Source organism: Triturus cristatus, chromosome 8 (genome assembly GCF_964204655.1).
Source record: "Triturus cristatus chromosome 8, aTriCri1.1, whole genome shotgun sequence".
NCBI lineage: Eukaryota > Metazoa > Chordata > Amphibia > Caudata > Salamandridae > Triturus > Triturus cristatus.
The window spans coordinates 76,324,996-76,347,895 of record NC_140591.1 but is presented as its reverse complement, the minus strand read 5'-3'; the positions used below and the strand labels follow the sequence as shown (position 1 = coordinate 76,347,895).

The 22,900-nt window shown below is 46.7% G+C and overlaps 1 pseudogene; it reads right to left on the bottom strand.

The window, feature by feature from the left end:
* Window positions 1-19,149: 19,149 nt before the first annotated feature.
* The window catches only part of LOC146801370 (28S ribosomal RNA), a 7,753-nt pseudogene continuing 4,002 nt past the window's right edge, over window positions 19,150-22,900 (bottom strand).

The following is a 22,900-nucleotide window of genomic DNA, read 5'->3' as shown; positions in this document are numbered from 1 at the left end:
CACGCCTAGGGACATGATGGGGGCACACAACTTATTGCCAATGACAGAACTGGGTGTAACAGGAGGGGACAACACAGACCCAGACTACAACATGACAGTCCACAATGGACATTAGCCCATGCCACCCACCATGTCGTACCTTGGGGACAATAGAATGCTGCACATTGCTGTAAGATATCTAGCCCTCCCCAATATGGGTGCATGCAATGGATGCATTGATGTACGCACAGTCAGATTGGGCACACTGCCGTTCCCTCCCATGGGATTCCCAAGACTACACCAATGCAGAAGAAACCTGAAGAGCACAACTCAGAATGTAATGTGAAGGCACAGCTTCCAAATCAACTATGTAAGTACAGGTAGGGCAAATGCATGCCATAGGCACCCAGGCCAGCAGCCACTTACATGCCACAGAATCACACTACCAACATCACAGAGGCCAGCACTGGCACAGGCTCTGTACACATGCAGCCACTCCCATCCAAAGTCAGACTCCCCAAATGCTCACCCCTGGCTTGCTGCTGATGCTCCTTCAAACGTGCATCCAGCTCAGGTGGTGTCACCGCCAAGATGCGCCCCATTAATGGTGTCATGCTGCGCCGTGCCAGACGCCCAGTGTGAGGAAGTAGCCCCAGGGTCATCTCTGCCACATTCTTTGCCAGCCGGCTGATGTCATCCCATCTCTTGTGGCAGTGGGTGCGCCGTCGGCTTGAGACCCCCAGGGCTCGAACATTCGCTGCAACGGCCCTCCACACGGCCTTACGCTGGTGTACCTTGAGCTGCAGGCATGGGAGACAAGAGGGAGAAATGATCAGGTACACAGTGCCATGTACTGACATCTATCAGTATAGCAGCAAGAGACAACAAAATCACATATCCAACGATAGATTAATCAGAGACCATAGTACAGCCCACATGTGACCCCTGCATGGGAAAAGCTGATGTTAAAGCATGCCGGTGTGAGGGGAAACACAGTTCCTGCACATCTCACACACATGCAGGATGCCAGCACTGAAACCTGCCTGCCCACATCTCCAGTCAATTGTTGGGTTGAGCAACACATACATCGCATATCAACCTTTGTTTGGGAGGTGACCCACTGTGTCCAAACGGCGCAGCCCTCAATGTCCCTGCCCTGTGAATAGATAACTGTGTCATGGATGTCACATTGAAGGACTTGATCTCACAAATACAAAATGCCCTTCACAAGGGCGGTTGTGTGCAATCTACAGTGCTGAGATGGGCCACAGCTGGAGTGCAATGTCAAAAGACTGATATCATACTCTGTAAATTAAGTGATGTGTCCTTGTCTTTGTAGGCAGGAACTGTGCAGGCCAGCTGGGCTCACACTGAGATGGACTACAGGGGCACACACAGCCATCCAGCCAAGCAATCACTGTCCTGACTACAGCATGAACAACCTTCTGTGTCACTGTATGGCTGACAACACAACACAGGTCACTCATACTTACATGTGCAGGGAGGGAAAGCTGTGGCATTGGGTACACACACCCTCCCACTGGAGACAGAATGTCAGGCAGTGCATGACACTACCCCACACTCCCAGGCACATACTGCTTCAGTCCACTACATGTGTGGCCCCCCTGCCCTACCACAACACTGTTTAAGACTCACCACAACATTTGGGGCACCATATAGCCTTGGGTACTGTGTGAGCACCTTGTCCACCAGGACCTCCAGCTCCTCGCTCGTGAAGGGACTGGCACGGATCTTCTCTAACCTTGCCATCACTGTGGACGTGAGACAACAGCAGGGGATTTTGGTGGCGAGGGTCCCCAGGCAGAAGTCCCTGGAGGCAACATCAGGTGAGGGGTGTCAGGCAGTAGTCCCTGGAGGCAGCAGCAGGTGAGGGGTGTCAGGCAGCAGTCCCTGGAGGCAGCAGCAGGTAAGGGGTGTCAGGCAGCAGTCCCTGGAGGCAGCAGCAGGTGAGGGGTCTCAGGCAGCAGTCCCCGGAGGCAGCAGCAGGTGAGGGGTGTCAGGCAGCAGTCCCCGGAGGCAGCAGCAGGTGAGGGGTGTCAGGCAGCAGTCCCTGGAGGCAGCAGCAGGTGAGGGGTGTCAGGCAGCAGTCCCTGGAGGCAGCAGCAGGTGATGGGTCTCAGGCAGCAGGCTCTGTGAGCAGTGGCAATGTGAGGCTCACTCCCACATATATAGCCCCCTGAGGTCGTTTCAAAGGTGCCAAGCTGCAGCAATTGTGGTGCACGTTGGTCTCTTTCAAATGCTTCCAATGACCGCCTCCGCGGTGGTGGAGCACGCCTACCGCGACCTTCAAAATTGCATCATGCCACCGCTATCGAGCTTCCCTTTGGTTCTAGGGCGAGCTCCATGGCGGTGTAACACCGCTGTGGCCCGGGGTGCGCTACCGCGATGGTACATCTTTCAAATGCAGCCAATGAACGCCTCCGCGGTGGCGGAGCACGCCTACCGCGACCTTCAAAATTGCATCATGCCACCGCTATTGAGCTTCACATTGGCTCTAGGGCGAGCTCCATGGCAGTGTAACACCGCTGGGGCCCGGGGTGCGCTACCGCGATTTTAGTGGCGGAGCATGCCAACCGCCATTTCCACATGTCTCCATGCCTCTGACTACTGCACTGGTGTGAATGGGGGTGCTGGTGACACACCACTGGTGCCAGGTGGTAGCTACCGCGATATGGGTGCCATGCAATGGCGATGGCCATCTGTCACACATCAACAGTGCATAGTGCCAACATGTTCAATGGCACATCATTGTGCACACGATGCCAATGTTCAATTTACACCACTGATGGCTAGACATGCCATGTTTGTGTGTGTGTAACGTACATTTGTCTGTACCCACTCACATGTCACTTGAGGATTTGATGTTGGTGTAGGCAGGACAGTGTAGTCCTGGACTGTACAATGTGTACACATTTTAATGTGTTGAGGTCCAGTGACAATCACAGCAATGCTCGTTTCGATGAATGTTGATCTAATTAGCATTGCCTCTCATGTCTGCTCATGAACACATTTATCATTCCAGCGCCGACTGTGGTCATTGTGTGGTGGATGTGTGCCAGGTTGTAATGACGCATCAAGGTGTGACTGGTACAGCAGCTAGGTAGGAGACAGTGGTTTTGATTTGTTACACATATGCTGGATGCTAGACTCCCAGGCGTGCACATGTGTACTGTGGCCATATCCTTATGTGCATTTCACATAGGCAAAGGTGGTGTTTAGAGGTACTTGTCCTGTATAAGTTGACACGTGTGCCCTTTGTGTAGCTGAAGGTGTCCCTCCATGTAAGCTGGTCTGTTAGTCACTCTAGATGTCAGTCATTGCTGTCGTTGTGTCATCCAGAACATGATATGCTGTGCACATCTCTTGGTGTATTGTATTGACATGTGTCCACTATCAACTCCAATAGGAGGAGGCCAAATTTGATTCGTCACTTGACGGTGCTGGAGGACATGGAGGATGTTGCGATCATACGCAAATGCCGCCTGGACAGAGCCACCCTGAAGACCCTTTGTGATCTGCAGCCATGCAGGACATATCCAACAGCTTTCACCCCTACGTATAAGGTGATGGCAGCCCTGCATCTTTTTGCCACAGGATCGTTCCAGGAGACTGTGGCCAGCGCTGGTGGGATGTCACAACCAATGTTCAGCATGGTGCTGCGTGATGTACTGTCTGCCATGATGCTATACAAGGACAGATACATCTATTTCCCTAGGGGTGCTGAATTACCTGCTGTGAAGGGAGACTTCTATCCCCTTGGAAACATTCCCAATGTTGTTGGGGCCATTGATTGCACCCACGTCGCTCTTGTGCCACCACAGGCAAGTGAGTACATTTACCGCAATCGCAAGCATTACCACTCCATCAATGTGCAGGTGGTGTGCCTGGCAGATATGACTATCTCGCAGGTGTGTGCCAAATTCCCAGGCTCAGCCCACGACTCCTACATCCTGAGGAACAGCATAGTGCCCCAGCTGATGGCTAATCTTCTTCCAGAGTGTGCATGGATTGTGGGTGAGTATGCCTAGTCGTGTGGCGTGCTGTGTGTGTGACCTGCTCCCCTGAGACTCTTCGACATTGCAATGTCTATTTGTGTTTGTCATACCTAGGTGACTCTGCATATCCCAACCGTCCCTGGTTGCTGAGCCCACTGCGGAATCCCAGGTCCCCGGCTGAAGTCCGCTGCAATGAGGCCCATGGGAGGACACGTCGTGTGGTGGAGCTCACTTTTGACCTGCTCAAGTCACGTTTCCGGTGCCTGGACAAGACCGGGGGTGCACTGGCATACTCGCCCAGGAAGGTGTGTCAGATTGTTTTGCATGCTGCATGCTCCACAACCTAGCCATTCACAGGGAGATTCCCCTGCTCCTGGATGATGGTGAGGATCCAAGACCCCAGCCTGCAAACCAAGCCGTGTCCAGTGATGAGGACAGTGGAGAGGAGGAAGGTGTTGACCTGTGTGAACAGCTCATCACCCACTACTTCACTTGACGGTGGGTGGCAATATGCAACATACCCATTGTCTGATGAGATTGCTGTTGTCGTGAAGGGGCATGTGAGAATTGTAGCATCAGCCAGTTGTAGACTCAGTGGTGGTTGGAAATGTTTTTAGGACATGTCATTTGGGAAAATCAACGGGACGTGTATGTTGACACTTGGGGGCTATTGTGACATGTGTATGTTGGGTTATCCTGGTGTTAGGACTTTGCATGATGTCTGTGGTGCCACACCCAGACCAGTGACAGTTGTTCTGTTGTGTTTCCCTAGGTGCCTTCGACTTCTCCTTGCCTACATACACCCCATGGTCCTGGTGCATTGTGATCATGTTGAAGACTGTACACCCTGCAATAAAGACGGAGCAGACACAGCAACATGTGTGTGAGGATATTTTATTTACTATGGTGAGATGCAAGGGGGTGTACATTTCCATTGGGGGGGGACTGAGTTGACAGTCGTGGTAGATGAGATGGTCAAGTAGACACCACATTGCTGTGGTGACCCAGTCCAACAGGCAGATGCCATTCACAAGGCAGTGTGGGGTAGGACAGTCCAAAGAGTCAATGCAGTGGTGGAGAGGGTTGGCATCATGGCTGGCTCCGTGACTTGCGTCTGGCAGGTGCTTTGCCTCCAGATACTCCCAGGGTCTTCTTGGGATGGCCCCTTAGTTGTTTGGCAGTGGGGGGCCCTGCTGCAGGGCCAGTGGGGTCTGAGGACTCACCCCTCTCTGTGGGCGCAGGGGAGGATGGTGAACTGTCATTGTGCAGCCCACCAGAAGGAGGCGGAGGTGTTGTCTGGGGCGCATGCCTGTCCCTCAGTACCGCCACTTGCTGGCCCAAGAGGTCCACGATTTGTCCCATGCTTCTGTCGATGGACCTCATCAGCAGGATGAGCTCGTGCAACAGATCGTCCGAACGGCCCGTTCGTATGCGCCCAGGACTCTGGTGATATGTTCCAGGGAGTGGGTCCCAGCCTCCTGGTGTTCCTGGGTGACCCTGCCCCTCCCACCTGCCCTGCTGCCCTGGACCTGTTGCCTCACCACTCTGGGCACCCGCATCCTCTCCCTGCCCTCCTTCATGGGTGGTGTGTGCGGGGCATCCTCTGGGACAGGGAGGGTGTTGCCGGCAGCACTGGTGGTGGTGGTGGTGCTGGTGGTGGCCGCACAGGCCGTGACAGCAGGGGTCTGCTGCGGAGTTGTTGTTGCCGCAGATGTGGTGGGGGGGACGCTGGGGTCCTGCGACCTGTTGCTCCCTGGCACACCAGATGGGCCGGCCTCGAGCTCATCGTCCACAGAATTCAGTAAGTCAACATCCGAGAGTCCTTGTACCGGGGGTGGGACTGGCTCTGCAGGTTGCCGGTGTTGTCCTCTGCAGTGAGTTCTTGGTCACCTGTGGGTCAGATGGGAAATGGTCATTGCAGTGCACCCGGCAAGCTTTGTGTTAGCTGTGTGTCATTCACATTTTGTACACTGCACAATTGACATATCATCACATTGTTGACTGTGCAGTACTGTGCTCCCTGACATTATACAGTTGTACAAGCATTACTTGTCCATGGTGCGAGGTGTCAGGGCATACCATGCAAACCGTGTCCAATTGAGGTTTACTGGGACTTGTTGCCATTTAGGGCCTGGCACAACATGTGTTTAATTGTGGACTCATGGTTCAGTTGTCTGACCTAGCAGACATCACATCTGGCCATGGACTGGCCATTGTCATCTCCTGCATCCCTTTGTCCTGTCATGGGCATATCTTGATTTGTGCCACCACACATGCTTTCATATTTTGAGAATGGTCCTTGTTGCACTTGCCCCATGGTAATGCACATGTAACTAGTTGCTGTGCATGAATGTGCCAAGGCTGTCTTCTACTTGTCCATTGGTGTGTCACACTTTGGTGGTTGTGACAGTTTCCTTGGCTTACCTGTGTGCACACTGTGCTTGGCAATGGGGTAGGTATGGCTCGTTGTGCAATGTGAGGGCTGGTGTTGTCATATGACACCATTTAATTTGGGAAAAATGGGTGGGTGCACGTACTGGCTACCTACCTGTAAGTTTGTTTGTTGTACTGCAATGGCTTCCAACTGCTCCTGGGTGGGGTGGGTGAGGGATCCATCCTGCTCAGGTGTTGGACAGGGGGCATGGTGGGAGTGGTAGTGGTGAAACAAAATATTTGCCTAAGATCCAACAATTTAATCGTGGTAGCTGCGATTTATCCTGGTTTTTAGTTTCACTTCAAATCAACCAAGAAATTGATATTTATTTGTCTTTCCTTATGTTAAGGCTTAGTTTTTATCTCTGTGCATTTTTCTGCAGTTTTTATATAGCGTGAAGTGGACCCGAAGATAGTGGAGTGTTTTACATGAGAGTTAGTTACAATATACTAGGTTACATTGATTGGAGATTAAGTGATTTGCCCTGAAGCACATGATGTTAAGCCAGCACCGAGACTCCAACCTGGTCAGCAGTCCTGGCCGTAACACCACCCGTTGGGTAGAGGGAGGCAGGCAGACAGAAGCCATATGAAAGCCCAGCTCGTTATGGGCTCAAGGTTCCAACAAGACTTCAGGCTGCGACGGACCCAGGCTTCAAGCTCGAGCCTAGCTCAAGCTTTCAGTGGCTCGCCCACCTCTACTGACTGTGATTGACAGGTAATTATTCCATTTCCCAGGGGATGTTTGTTCTCATGATAGGTGTGATTTACTTAAAAGGGAAAGAGTTACTCAGTACTTAGGACAAAATATGTGAAAGAACCACAAAATTATGGTTTTTATTGTACATAGTTTATACCTTTTACAAGAAAGAGCTTGTTATGTCTAGAGTTGTACAATTTATCGGAACTTATAGAGTTATTTCATAGAGTAGTTCCAGCTAGAGAACTAATTGCAGGGGAAAAGTGATTTAGTTGACTCTTGTTTCTGGCCAAACTGCTGGGAGAAGCATTTACCACAATACATCTGGGTAGATTGTATGCTTGTATGCCATGCAGTGTGCTCCCTCCCCTCTTTTTGTTATTGACTCCTTGTTGAGTTGTTAAACTAATGAGCTCTGGGATGCACCTGCGCTGTAGGAGTGGTACAGAAACCTGAGAAGACTGTAAGCGGCACTGCCGGCACCCTTAGATTTAAGCTGTTACTCTCTACTGAAGAAGGACAAATACCCTGAAACACATGTCTAAAGATACGAATATATGATGTTACAACACAAGCAATTACAATGCATGCTTTTACAACGCAGTCTTTACATCGCAACTACCATTACATTGCATGATTTTACAACGCATGCCATTACAACGCATTTTTTAAAACTACCATTACAACCCATTCCATTACAAAGCATACCATTACAACGCGTACCATTACAATGCATAATACTTTTAGGGCAACAGTAGGGTAAGCTTTGGATAGTGTAGGGGTAAAAATTACTATTCCCACTCCAGTGAGTGTAACAGTAGGGTAAGTGTTGAAAAGTGTAGGGGTAAAAATTACTATTCCCACTCCAGCGAGTGCAACAGTAGGGAAAGTGTTGGATAGTGTAGGGCTAAAAATTACTATTCCCATGCACCCCGAAACCCATACCCACCCTAAAACAAAAAATCTCCATTACTTACCTTATAATGCATAGTAATGGCATGTGTTGTGGTGAATTGCGTTGTAATGGCATGCGATGTAAAGGCAGACGTGTTGTAACAGTTGCGTTGTAATGGTAGGTTGTTGTAATGACTGCGTTGTAATGGATGTTTCCCAATGATACACAGCACCGGCTGCACCAACAATGGTAGATACCAAAGATTTTCACCTTGTGAGTTATCATGCACTACATTTACCACAATGCACCTGTGCGAGGCTTGTGCTAGGATACCTGGCAGTGTACTTCCTTCTTTGTTGATAAAACATATTTAGGTGCATGAAGTACCTTACCAACCTCTTCACATGAGAAGGTGACAGATGATGCTTGTGTTTTGTAAGCTTTGAAGTAGATGATTTTCCTTATGTCCTTGCTGAAAGTGACCTCAGATGCCAGAAATAATGTGAACCCGTATTGCATCCAATGCTCCTATACAGCAGCTTTCATAAGGCTGTTCCAACCACTACCACAAGTGGGCTGCAAACCAGATTAAAATAGTTATAAAAATGTAGGTGTTAAAGACTTGAAGACCACGCTGCAGAACTCGAAGAAGGCAGTTTTTGATAATATGCAATTTGGGGCACTTGTATTAGCTGCTTGCGCAACCACATATTGAGGCAATATTAACAGCCAATTCAGTTGAGGAGCTATTTATTCAAAATTTAAAATTAACACTTCTAAAAAAAAGTCCCAATTACTTGTCCTAAAAAGATTATTTTTTTTTTTTAAAGGAGCAAATCCCAAAATGTTAGTTCCCAAAATACATTGAAGTAAGTACAGCAAACAAAAAGTTGTGGGTTAAGGGTATAAGGCACAAGATATAGAGGTGAAGGGCAAGGGGTTAAAGATATAGGATTAAAGGTATAGGGGTAAGGGTTTGGGGTATGGGTTAAAGTTTAGAGTTTAATGGTATAGGGTATAAGGGTGTAGGATATAGGATTAAGGGTGGAAAGTTGAGGGTAAAGGCCACCGAGTAAAGGAGTATGGGGCTGAGGGTTCTGTTATGGTATTGGGTTGAATTGAAGCTTAATGGTTTGGGCTGTAGGGCTAATACTTTGGGGTACACAGTTAAATGGTAAGGGTGATGGGGTTATGGGTATAGAGGTATGGGTATAGAGTTAGTTATTGGCATATGAAGTTAGGGGTTAATGGCATAGATGTTAAGGGTATGGGGTTGGGGGTATAGAGGTATGGATATAGGGTTAATTGTTGGCATATGAAGTTAAGGGTTAATGGCATAAAGGTTAGGGGTATGGGGTTAAGAGTTAGGGGTATAGGAGTTTTGGGCAATGTGTTAATGGTTACTGGTATAAGGTTCATAATGTAAGGAATGGACATAGTGTATAGAGGTTAAGGCTTGGGTTTGGTGTTAAGAAGAATGTGTATAGGGTTAAGGGTTTGAGGGAATGTATTAAAAGAGTCAAAGGTATGGAGTTAAAGGTATAGGGGTTAAGTATAAGGAGTCGTTAGGATGAAGGGTAAAGAGTTAAGGATATATGGTTTGGGAATATAGGGTTAAGGGTTTGGGGGTAAAGGCGTAACCCTATGATTACATTGCTTTAATGTCATCATTGGAAAAGTGCTCAATATAAGGTATTTTGATGATTGGTATCATTTTTTGTCTATCTGTTCAAAGTAAAAATAATAATAAAGGAGATGTTCTGCTATATGGAAGAGCTGCTACTTTCAGATGCACACAAGTAACCATACTATGAAACACAAAGGGCGAGTGTACAAAGAAATATGCTTCCTTTAAAATGGGATTGTTCTAAGTCAAGAAATGACCCAGTTTCTCCAATGATAGTTAGAGCCCTACATGACCCAAAAGATCCCCATTGACATCAGAACTGCTCCGACGTGCCTACAAGTCAGAAAGAAACTGAATACACGGCTTCAAAGAGAGCTACCGCCCAGAAAATAGGAACCCACATGTCCTGCCTCATTGTAAATAATGTTGAATTGTAGACCTGAGCTCACACCCATTGTCCAGTGCTCCACTGCTCCCCAACTAGCCTTGGAAGTAGCATCACATACATATATATGTACATGGTATAGACAAACAATTGCCCTGCTTGAAACCTGTGTTTCTCAGGCTAGTGTCTTTTCTAAATTATCTGCTTCTGTAGGCTTCAGGTTCTAAGTGACCAGTCTTGGAACCTCCTTTCTTTTTGTTCTCTAACTGCAAAGTATTCACCTAATTTTAGGGCCTGACTTGTGTGACTTGCTAGAGGTCTCTGGGGATGCTTCTTGGATTCTCTTCTATTAGCACCATGAAGCCTTCAACTATGCAAGCTCTTTATACATAAGCAAAAACATCTTTCTTGCTTATTCTCTGTTTGATGTCTGCTCACTTTGCCTATCCACAAAGTTTAATGTTTTTCAAGAACTGCTAAGGCGCAGTTACAGCCACCACCACATATTTGGCCGTCACATCTTTTGATTTCCACACCTGTATCTAAATCGCCCTTGAGACATCTTCCAGTTAGACACCTTATCCCAACTCGCGGGTTCATGTTGCTGAACACTGTGCAGGTCCATCACCACGAGAGAAGCCTCAATTGTTGCTTTTGGAGCCTTAGTACTGATCACTGTACAGTAAGAGGGATGGTTCTATGTTGTCCATACTGCTGCCACAGCACAGTAAGAGCTGACTGATATCTGCACTCCCTCCATCGTGCTAATCAGTGCAGTGTAAGGTCCAAGCAGCACCAGAGCTCTCTCTGCTCCAGGCTGCTCCTGACCCCTGTGTCCTGGAGCCAATGTAATGCCAAGATTGTGGAAGGCTGGTTCTGACTGACTGACGGACTGGCAGGGCTGGCTGATTGAGTGCCTAACTTACTGAAGGTATTTATTTAATGCTCACTTTCAAAATGGGTTACTTGCCACTTATCATAGAAGGCCTGTGTAACCAAACCAACTAGTCTCTGCCTTTTCTGTTGCACGGTATAGAAGGTTACAACCTGATTTTAGCCTCAACTAATTACAAATCAGAGTAATTTACACAAAAAGGACTATTAAGAGTTGAAAGACTGAGCCTGAGAATTGTTGAAGGGACCTCGTGCCTGGCGTACAGGTTGGCAGATGGGATACTTCATCTCACATCAGTCAGATGGCCCATCCGCCATATTAAAAGTGCTTTATAGCCTATGGCACTTGGAATACAGTGGACAGGATATTGTCCATGTTTTGACAGAGTGTGCCACCCATCAAACTCTGAAGAAGGCCATTTGTGTTTACTTCTGAGAACTCTGTTAGTGGTGTTAAGTCATATTCTGGAGCACAGGTGGCATGGGCCTACACTTTAAGGCATTTAAAGTATAGACAAGCCACTTTATATTGAATATGAACGTTTACCAGCAGCCAGTACAACAATCGATGAGTGGAAGAAACACAAGCCCCCTTTCTTAGGCCTGTGTCTGGATTTAAAATGTTGTGCAGTTATTCCACCAGGGGTTTGGAGTCCACCCTATAGTGTGCTAGAATAGTAATTTGAAGAATGAATCAGAGCTCCAACTACTGGGCATGGTTTCTGCAAAATGGGCACTCCCTTCTATCCCCTTTTTAGATGATTAACAGTGGCTTCTCATCACAGCACTAATCTTTGGCCAGGTGACCTATCTAAGGTCCAGTTTTTAACCTTCTCCTCTTGTACCAAAGATTATGACGATGGCTGCTTTTTGTGTTAGAAAATGCTTAACTAGTTTTACAAATCTTATGGTGCAGGGTGTCACTCTAGAAAAAGTGCAGGATATTGTGTATTTTGAGGATTTTCTGAATCACAAAATGAGCTGGTCCACGCATAGAAGGTAATGTTCACTAAAACTCCGACAAGAGGGTGGTGCTACAGCCAAATTGCACAAACGGACCCGTACGTGCTCCCTGGAACCAGTGGCGGAGATATACAATATTGAAGCACAGACCCTGGAACCAGTATTAAAGCAAAGAGCACAGTCATGAGTCCATCCAAACTCCCAAGTTTCTAACCACTGTCTTGGGGATAGGCATACTGCCACAATTGCTCATTCCACAGGCTCCTGATCTTTCCCACCAACAGCACCTCGGTTTTATTAGCATTGAGCTTTAGGCAGTTGGAGTTCATCCACTCCGCGACTACTGCAAGGCCGCCTCTAAACTTAGAAGCGTCCTGCATAGAATCGTCGGAGAGGGCCACCACCAGCTGTGTGTCGTCGGCATAGGAGACCATAGAAAGACCTTTGTCCCTAGCCACAGCCACAAGGGGTTGCACGTACAGATTGAAAAGTACTGGACTCAGAACCGAACCCTGAGGAACCCCCTGCCCAATTCCCTGGACACATGAGAGAAATGGCGGGGCGGTCACTTGGAAGGTTCTCTCTGACAGGAAAGATCTAAACCATTCCAAGGCTAAGCCAACGATACCTGCCTCCTCCAGACGGCGCAAGAGAATGCTGTGGGAAACCGTGTCAAATGCGGCACTGAGATCTAGCAATATCAGTGCCGCTGTGTGCCCTGTGTCCAGAATGGAACGCAGATGTTCGGACACAGCCAAGAGAGCAGTCTCCGTGCTGTGGCCAGGGCGGAAACCATTCTGGGAGGGATCCAGGGTGCTATTACTTTTAAGCAACCCAGTTAAGATGTTATTGACATGAGCCTCAGCGATCTTAGCTACCCAAGATAGGAGAGAGATGGGGCAGAAGTTTTCCAACTTAGTCGGGTCCAGTGATGGTTTCTTCAATAATGGGACCACCATGGCTTGCTTCCATGTCTCAGGCACCACCACGGTAGCAAAGGAGGAGTTAACAACCTGGCATAAAGGGGCCAGGAGCACAGAGAGAGAGTCTCTAAACTGGGCGGGCTTCAAAGGGTCGACTGGGTAACCCGATTTGATTTTACCGCACAGCAGAAAAAACTCTTCCTGGGAGATGGAAGGGATAGTCTCCAGAGGAAGTGCGGGGAATGACCCATGAGGGATAGTGGAAGAGAGAGGCAGCAACGGGAACAACTTGTAGATAGTATCCACTTTGTTCCCAAAATAAGTTGCCAGATCTTCACACAGTTGCTTAGAGCTGATCACTGAAGTAGTGTTTTTTTTTCTAACTCTAAGATCCTTAATTATTTTAAAGATACATTTAGCCGGATTTTGACTAAGTTTAATTTCCTTAGCAAAATAAGCTGCCCGGACAGAATGTATAGTCCTGTGGTAACTTTTAATTGCAGCCTGATAACCGGCTTTGGCCCCGGGATCATAGTCCTTTCTCCAGATACGCTCCAACCCTTTACAAGATTTGTGGATCTCAGCTAGGCCTTCATTGAACCAAGGATTAGAATCCGAGCTACGGCCCTTGGACCATTTAGCAGGAATGAGAGAATCAAGAGCTTTAGAAATCCAATTGCAGAGTGATCTATAAGAAACATTAGGATCACTGTGCCCTTGAGGGGGGTGAGCAGAAAGAAGTGCATGAAAATGCTCCAGTTTCAATTTACGCCAAGGGCGTTTAAAGAAAGTCTGTTGAAGGGTTCTGTGAGGAGGTTCGAGAATCGGGAAAGACATTGAGACCAAATAATGGTCTGACCAGCATACAGGACTAGGAGTCTCCGCCAAAGCATGAGGAATGTTAGAAAAAACAGGGTCCAATAAATGTCTGGCCGTATGGGTAGCGCCAGAAACCAATTGCATCAATTGACAGGCCGCCAGGTCTGCCAGCAAACTGTTGATACCATTGTCATGATTAAGATCAAAATGCAAGTTGAGGTCACCTAGAATATTAAAATTAGCTGTGCTCATGGCCAGAGTGCTAACAGCATCCATAAGAGCTAATTTGAACTCTTTGGCCTGACCCGAGGGGCGATAAACAAACAACCCTGACATAGTGAAGTTGGCACTAAGAGTAATGCTAAAGCGAGCACACTCACAACCCTGCACCAGTTCCTCTACAAACGAACAGGAATAGCAGGATTTGAAGATAACCGCGATTCCGCCCCCTCTAGATTTCCTAGAGGAAGCGCAAGCCCCGGCTCAGCCACCATATCATCACTGAGCCATGTTTCTGTGAGAAAAAAGGCATCAGGGGTTTTATCCTGGATCAGATCATAGATATCCAAATGATGTTTAACCAGGGAGCGAACATTTAAATGCAGGATTAGTATGGGCGACCTAGGAGCAAGGGGAGCGAGTGGAGTGGGGTAGACTAGATGAGAGTTGAACCCACAGCTCCGACAGCAAAAACGCCCCTCCAAATAACCTAGAAATGGTGATGGGCAGGCGTCCATCAGTGTGTTAATAGCCAACAGCTCCGATTTAGAATAGGAATAGCGTCCTGACAGGCTGCTATCAGCGTGTCTGGCATCTGACGGCGTCCAGGCGCGGACGGGCGCAGATGGGCTTGCCTTTGGCGTGCCTGCTGCGCGCGACCGCTGTGCAGACGGGCAGGCATCTGAGCTTTAAACCCGGTGGGCAGGAAGTGAGGAGGCAAATGGGAGGAGTCGCGTCCCTCCTTTCAATCAGCACTGCAAGCCGCGATGGAACAGGGAGCACGAGAAAGGCACAAAAATACAGATGCCATTGGTATTCAATTGTACCTACTATTGTCTGTCCTTAAAGACGTTAAAAGGTAGGCAAAGTTAAACATTAAAAGATGTGGTAACAAAAGCAACATCATTAGGACACCGCAGTCAAACTTGCTGACCTCATAGATCAATTGACTCATTTTGCCCGGATTCTAGGTTCTCCAGGTGAGTAATCTAGGAAGTGTGTCTGCTGACTGCAGACATATTTTAACCTCTTCTGTGCCCATGACGAGATAGTCTCGTCATGGAGCACGGTCGCGCTGTGCCCATGACGAGACTATCTCGTCATGAACCCCACCCACTAATGCAACGCCCGGCACAGGAGGGGGAAAGGGCGTGGCACTGAAGGGGTTAAGAAAAACCTCCATTATTGAGAGTGAATCCATTGTTGACAAATTGATAAAAGAGAAAACAAGGCTGGTCATGAATTTGAATCCTTGCTCCATTACAGAGAAGAAAATGTCTCAAAAGTTCTTCAATTGCTAAACAAAAAATAAAAGTACACTGTTTTGTTTAAAGGTTGGTTAAAAAAGGACACGTGGTCTGTTTTCTATGTTTACTTTAACCTATTCAGGAAAAGACATCAGCGAAAGAATAAGAAGTCCTCCTGCAGATCACAAAATGGTAAGGGGTCAAGTAGAGGGTGCAAATATTTGGGTGGATGTAGTGAAATGGTGTCTATAGAGTGGGAAGGGACAAAGAGGCTAAGTATATAAACTAGTAACTATTGTAATAAAAGGAAAAAGCTCATCACCTTGTGAGGCCTTCAAGTGAGGGAGAAAGGCCTGAATGGGCTGTAGGGAGAGTGGAAAAGAGGAAATATTATTGGGAAAAGGAGTGGGGGGGGGTCTTTATTATTCCAGGTTATGGAGAAAAAACAAATGTGGGGCTGAAAAGGTGATACCCTGAAAAGGAAAGAAGAGAAAAAAGAACAATGTAAGTCTGTGGGATGACTGGAGTGTAGGATGTGTTGGGACAAGGGTAGGAAGTGAGGCACAGTGACTAATTCCCAATAGACAGAAACAAACCAAAGCGAAAAGCAGAAATGCCTCACCATCAGGCCAGACAATGCATGCATCAGGAAGGATCTAACGAATCCATCCAGAAAGTGAAAAGCTCGCTTTTCATCGGGACTAGGGATGGGTGGTTAACTCCGCTCTGCCAGTGGAGTTTGTAGAGTTTTGCCCACTCTGCATTCCACTTGGAGGCCCGCCAGATGGAGCTCAAGCCCTGGTCCACGCATAGAAGGTAATGTTCACTAAAACTCCAACAAGAGGGTTGTGCTACAACCAAATTGTGCAAACAGGCCCGTACATGCTCCCTGGAACCAGTGGCGGAGATATACAATATTGAAGCAAAGACCCTGGAACCAGTGGTGGAGATATCCAATATTAAAGCAAAGAGCACAGTCATGTACAGTGTAGAATTGTCGGGTCATGCTGAGAGTGCCGATCGTGGCAAAAACGAAAATTGGTTTGTGAAGAGTAACCCTAACCTCCCGCAGAGTGCCGTTTGCCTCCCTCAACTCCTAGACTTGGGGATTGCCCCTATAAATGAACTTATTATGTCTTGTCCCATTATGCACTGGCACAGACTTTGGTCTATAGATGAACTAGAATCCTATAGAGTTGCGATCAGGTGATCTTAAAATCTCCGGGCTGTGAGAGGATTGCCTGGTTTGCTTATATCAAGGCCATCTTGTATGAGATAAGCCTGCCTTCACTCTGGGATACCCTTGTTATAGCAAAACAAGTACCTCACGCCCTGGTTAAAGAACAACTAAAGGCATATCTGTGGATGAGGGAACTGAAATATGTCAATGCTGTAAGTCTAACTGACTATTTTTTAGACAATACGCTTACTCCTGCTAATGAATTATTCTTTGATGTCATCCCAGGTCCCATCCCTTTGCAACCATTTCTTTAAAAATGGAGGTATAGGGTTCTGCCATTAAATAGTTTTTGTATAAGATGGGGTGTGCAGTACTGTAGATCCAACAAGTGTCCGTTGTGTAATTTAGCTGAGGAAACTCCACATTATTTTGCTTTTATTTGCCCTGCCTACTATCGACCATGAAAACTATGGATTAGGCCAGTATGTAACCTTTTGGGTTTTCTTCAGTATGAACATGTACTACTCACTTTATGTTCAGACACAAGAGAGGTAATTGTTGTCGGGTGACGAAATGTTTGCATGCTGCTTGGATTATACGTGTGCGCAGTGTTAAAGCAATGATGCCTTAAAGTACACTTTTCATTTCTGTATCCACACTGAATGCTGCTTCAATTCTGTTAGGGTTTCTCAATTTATACTTTACCTTGCATTTTATCTATTGTGGTACTTTTGCCTTTACGGGATTGTTGGTATTTATTCTTTTTATCTTTTTATCCATCTGTCTTTACTTTTGTACCTGCTGTGCTGTGTTTTATGGATCTTTGTAGCCAAAATAAAAAAAAATCTTGATGAGGATGATTTTTACCAGCATCCAGCTGAATATAGCTTATTAACATCCAGGCCTGCATTTGCCCAGAAGACTTCATAATGGGTAGACTAGGTAAGGGTTCAGAAGAAAATAAAATATAGACCTGGATGCATTCGGTGGTTCGATTGTACCTACTAGTGTCTGTCCTTAAAGAGGTTAAAAGGTAGGCAAAGTTAAACATTAAAAGATGTGGCAGCAGAAGCAACACCTTTAGGACACCGCAGTCAAACTTGATGACCTCATAGATCAATTGACTCATTTTGCCCGGAGTCTAGGTTCTCCAGGTGAGTGATCTGGGAAGTGTGTCTGCTGACTGAAGACATATTTAGAAAAAAACCTCCATTATTGAGAGTGAATCCATTGTTGACAAATTGATAAAGAGAAAACAAAGCTGGTCATGAATTTGAATCCTTGCTCCATTACAGAGAAGAAAATGTCTCAAAAGTTCTTCAATTGCTAAACAAAAAATAAAAGTACACTGTTTTATTTAAAGGTGAGAGAGAGGCTTTTGGTTAAAAAAGGACACGCTGTCTGTTTTCTACGTTTACTTTAACCTATTCAGGAAAAGATATCAGCAAAAGAATAAGAAGTCCTCCTGCAGGTCACAAAATGGTAAGGGATCAAGTAGAGGGTGCAAATATTTGGGTGGATGTAGTGAAATGGTGTGTGTAGAGTGGGAAGGGACAAAGAGGCTAAGGATATAAACTAGTAACTATTGTAATAAAAGGAAAAAACTCATCACCTTGTGAGGCCTTCAAGTGAGGGAGAAAGGCCCTGAATGGGCTGTAGAGAGAGTGGAAAAGAGGAAATATTGTTGGGAAAAGGAGTGGCGGGGGTCTTTATTATTCCAGGTTATGGAGAAAAAACAAAGGTGGGGCTGAAAAGGTGATACTCTGAAAAGGAAAGAAGAGAAAAAAGAACAATGTAAGTCTGTGGGATGACTGGAGTGCAGGATTTGTTGGGTAGAAGTGAGGCACAGTAACTCATTCCCAATAGAGAGAAACAAACCAAAGCGGAATGCATCCACTATCAGACCAGACAATGCATGCACCAGGAAGGATCTACCAAATCCATCCAGAAAGTAAAAAGCTCGCTTTTCACCAGAACTATGGATGGATGGTTAACTCCGCTCTGCCGGTGGAGTTTGTAGAGTTTTTCCCACTCTGCATTCCACTTGGTGGCCCGCCGGACGGAGCTCAAGCCCCGGGCCCGGTCCCAGCTTCTGAGCCCTAGCCAGGCCGGGGAGAGCCTCACCATGCCCCGGTGGACCCCCGTCTCCAGCGCCCGGACCCTCGGCTGGTACCAAGAAGGGTTAAGCACAGGCCACGTCCTCTCCCCGTCAGCCTTCCTGGAGAGCCCATTTTCCTTGACTATTAAGCCCCCATGTAGTTGGGACTTACAGAACCCTGGGGAAGGACAAAAGTAGGAGTTAGCCCAGCTGGCAGGCCGGCCATCTGGTCACTCGGCCCGCAGGGCCATCTGGTCACCCGGCCTGCAGGGCCATCTGGTCTCTGGGCCCGCAGGGCCAACTGGTCACCCGGGCCCGCAGGGCCTTCTGGTCGCCCAGCCCACAGGGCCATCTGGTAGCGCTGCCAGGCGACCAGATGGCCAGGGACAACCCAGCGCCCAAATGGCCTGGGAGAGTTCCGTACCCAGTCGCCCTTGCAGTCCGACAACGGTGAGGGTGGCCAGGCGCTCCGAGGCTGCCACTCAGGAGGCTCCTTCCCCGGGGCTGCTCACCTCCCTGCTTGACTTGCACGAGGGTAGTGGGAAGGGGAAACCCGGCTGGCCCAGGCCATCTGGTCACCCTGCTGACCTGCAAGGGATGGTGGCCTCCGTCCCCGTACCGTGGTGGGGCAGGGACGGGAGAGGGAGGTCCCTGTGCCGGAGGGCACGTGGTGAAGACAGCCTACCACGAGCCCGCGTTAACCCCTCTGCATCCCTTCCGCCGGCTGGGTGTGGTGGAGGAGGGCATCCGTGGGCACCCACGCACTGAGAGACAAAAGCTTGGCTCAGAGGATGACTTTCAATAGATCACAGCGAGGTAGCTGCTCTGCTACTTACGAAATCCTGCGCCAGAATCAGGTCATCTATGAATGATTTAGCACCGGGTGCCCCACAAACATACGATGCACTAAGGGCGATGGAGGCAGCCCCCTTCCGTCCAGGCTCCGGTTCCCAAGTGAGCGGCTCAACGCACCGGCCCCCCGAGAGAGGCCAGTTATCCCAGGCCAACCGAGGCTCCACGGCCCTGTGGTATCGTTACGGTTTAGGGGAGATTCTAACTTAGAGGCGTTCAGTCATAATCCCACAGATGGTAGTTTCACCCCATTGGCTCCTCAGCCAAGCACATACACCAAATGTCTGAACCTGCGGTTCCTCTCTTCCTGAGCAGGATTACTATTGCAACGACACATCATCAGTAGGGTAAAACTAACTTGTCTCACGACGGTCTAAACCCAGCTCACGTTCCCTATTAGCGGGTGAACAATCCAACGCTTGGTGAATTCTGCTTCACAATGATAGGTAGAGCCGACATTGAAGGATCAAAAAGCGACGTCGCTATGAACGCTTGGCCGCCAAAAGCCAGTTATCCCTGTGGTAACTTTTCTGATACCTCCTGCTTGAAACCCAAAAAGTCAGAAGGATCGTTAGGCCCTGCTTTCACGGTCTGTATTCATACTGAAAATCGAGATCAAGAGAGCTTTTGCCCTTCTGTCCTCCCTGAGCTCGCCTTAGGACACCTGCGTTACCGTTTGACAGGTGTACCGCCTCAGTCAAACTCCCCACCTATAACTGTCCCCGGAGCGGGGTGCGCCCGGCTCGCCCCCCGCCTCACCGGTTAAGTGAAAAAATGATAAGAGTAGTGGCATTTCACTGGCGGCCTGAGTACCTCCCACTTATCCTACACCTCTCATGTCTCTTCACAGTGCCAGACTAGAGTGAAGCTCAAAAGGACTTCTTTCCCCGCTGATTCTGCAAAGCCCGTTCCCTTGGCTGTGTTTTCACTAGATAGTAGGTAGGGACAGTGGGAATCTCGTTCATCCATTCAAGCGCGTCACTAATTAGATGACGAGGCATTTGGCTATCTGTACCACCTCGCGGTGGCTCATTCTGGGTTATTATGCTGCCCATCAGCGTCAAATCGATTTTGCTTCCAACAATACAACATTTGTTCGCTCCGGAGTATAGCCACACTTTAAGCTGTCCTCACTGGAACTGGGGTCACGTATAGGCCAGAGATAGTACACCCTGCAGGACTATTCCAACAATATAAAATTGTCTACGAACAGTCCTGTTTAACAGGACATCAATAAAATCCACATCTATACTAATTCTTGTGTAAACTATTAACTATTATGTAACTGTTGAACCACATTTAAATATTAGTGAATCAACATTTTAGGCTAATACGTTTTTATAAGAGTGACATGTGTGCTGTACGATATTTTTAGAGTGTCCATTAAAGTAATCAGTCAAACATTCTTCTTGAATGGGAACGACATTTGCAGACCAAGATCAGCCAGAGCAACATCATTACATTGAGGCCAAATACCCCGACATCCGACAATAAAGCCATGAAATTTTACAGTTTTACAGTTGGTAAGATCTTTGATTTGCTGCGATAGATCCTGATAGTATTTAACTTTACTCTCATACGCTAATTCAAGGGAATTCTGTGAGTTTTCATAACGAATTGAAACATCAACCACTACAGCAGTACCATTTTTGGTGAACACTACATCTGGTTTTCTTAGTTTACCTTGACTATTTTTGACATGAGGTTCCCTGTATGTCATCCACCCACACCTTTTTGCTCTATCAATTAGCAATTTCAACACTTTGTTATGCCTTTTTATCCTTATGTCCTTGGTTTTAGGACATGCACCTGAAATATGTGAAATTGTTTCACACACATCTTTGCAGTATCTACAAGTAGCAAATGTACGATTTCTTCCCCTAGTGATGGTGTCTCTAGTATATAAAATATTATATTAATATTGTCTAGTATACAGGACATTCGCTCTCAACATCAGCGCAGCTATGTATTGATTTTCTTTTATTTTATTATGTTTGCTGATCCAAAAATTTGAGGTTGGATTACTTGCTAAGTATTTTATACCATCACCTTGGACAGGGAGATTTGCCCATTCCTCTTTCCTCCAATCATATGTTGCTACCAAATTCAGTTCATGACTCAGAAATCCGCTGTCTAGAATGTTGAGTTTGTGTGTTTTGACAATGCTATCAATGTTTTCATTGATTACTTCTCCTGCATACATGAATGAATGAGCTATATACAGATCTGGAGCTTCCCTGAGATACAATAAGTTATTAACTTTGTTCAGACCAATTGTCGTACATAACTTTGGTATACTGAGGCCCCCAAAGGATCTTTTCGAATACAGGAGACCATCACATGTGTATGCAGGTAGGTGTAGAAAATGTTTGACATACTTTTTAATTGTTTGATCCAGAATGTTTAAAGTTTTAGCTACTGTTCCTGTCATTTCCAGTTTACATGACAGTTCAGGGATCAAATATTGACACAATATTTCTATTTTCTGTGTGGGCTTAAGTGGTAGATTGTCGAGTTTTTGAGACCAGTCAACAAGAACCTCATTAATTTTGTTGTTGCTTGAATGGCCGGTGTGTGGATCAAAGTTCAGTCCGAGGTATCTCTCACTTTCTCCTGGATGAATGTTTTTAATATTTTGTTTTTCAAATTGCCATGGTTTACAGTTGTTTACCGGGATCTTATCTTTATGCTGACATATAAAATCCATGTGTTTTTTTCACATTAAGTTTTAATCCTGTTGTTTTACTGAATTTTTCAATGATTTTCAGATTTTTACTCATTCTTTCCCAGGTGTTGCTGAGTACTGCGAAGTCATCGGCAAAGGCAAGAGCAGTGATTTGCTTAATGAGATCATCGGAGCCGAATGTGAAGCCCTTGCCATCTTTCTGAAGATGATGGAACTCTGTGTCTTTCAAGACTCTGTAGAATATGACCATGGCTGACAGAGTCAAAAGATTTTGAGATATCTATGAACACCACTGCCAACGAGCTTCTGTTCTTTTGTGCCCCTTTTATAATGTTTTGCAGAAGAGTCAGATTTTCGAGACAACCTCTCACCTTCATGAAGCCTTTTTGTCTCGTATTTCGAGTATTTCGAGTCTTTTAGTTAATATTTTCGTGAACAACTTCATGAATGCCGTACCGATGGTAATTGGACGCCAATTACAGATTTTTTTGAGTTCGCTAATCAGTACATTCTTAGGTATTAGTATCGACCGGTTCTTTTTAATACTGTCTGGTACTCTTCTCATCGATAACCAAGACGATAAGATTCTGGGCAGCAGTCTTGGTTGCCTGCTATGCACTTTATATAAGTCATTCAGACCAATTTTATCAGGCCCCACTGCTTTCTTTAGTCTGATTCATCGAAGGCTTTAGTTATTTCGAGAAGTGTAATTTCTTTGCACAGACTTCCAATTTCCCATCCATCTGGTATTCGATCAATTGGGATGAACTTGGGATTTTTCTTGTTTTCTTTTTCAATTATGTCTTTATAGTATTGGAATATTTCATCAGGACTGAGTTGGCAGGTGGCATCTTCAGCCCCATCAGTGATTATCCTGGCAATTTTCTTTTTGTCTTTTTGAAACATTGCCTGGTATTCTTTGTAGCAGCCCTTTGCTTTTGCATAGTTGTTCTTGTGTGTCTGATTGAGCTTTCCATTTTTTTA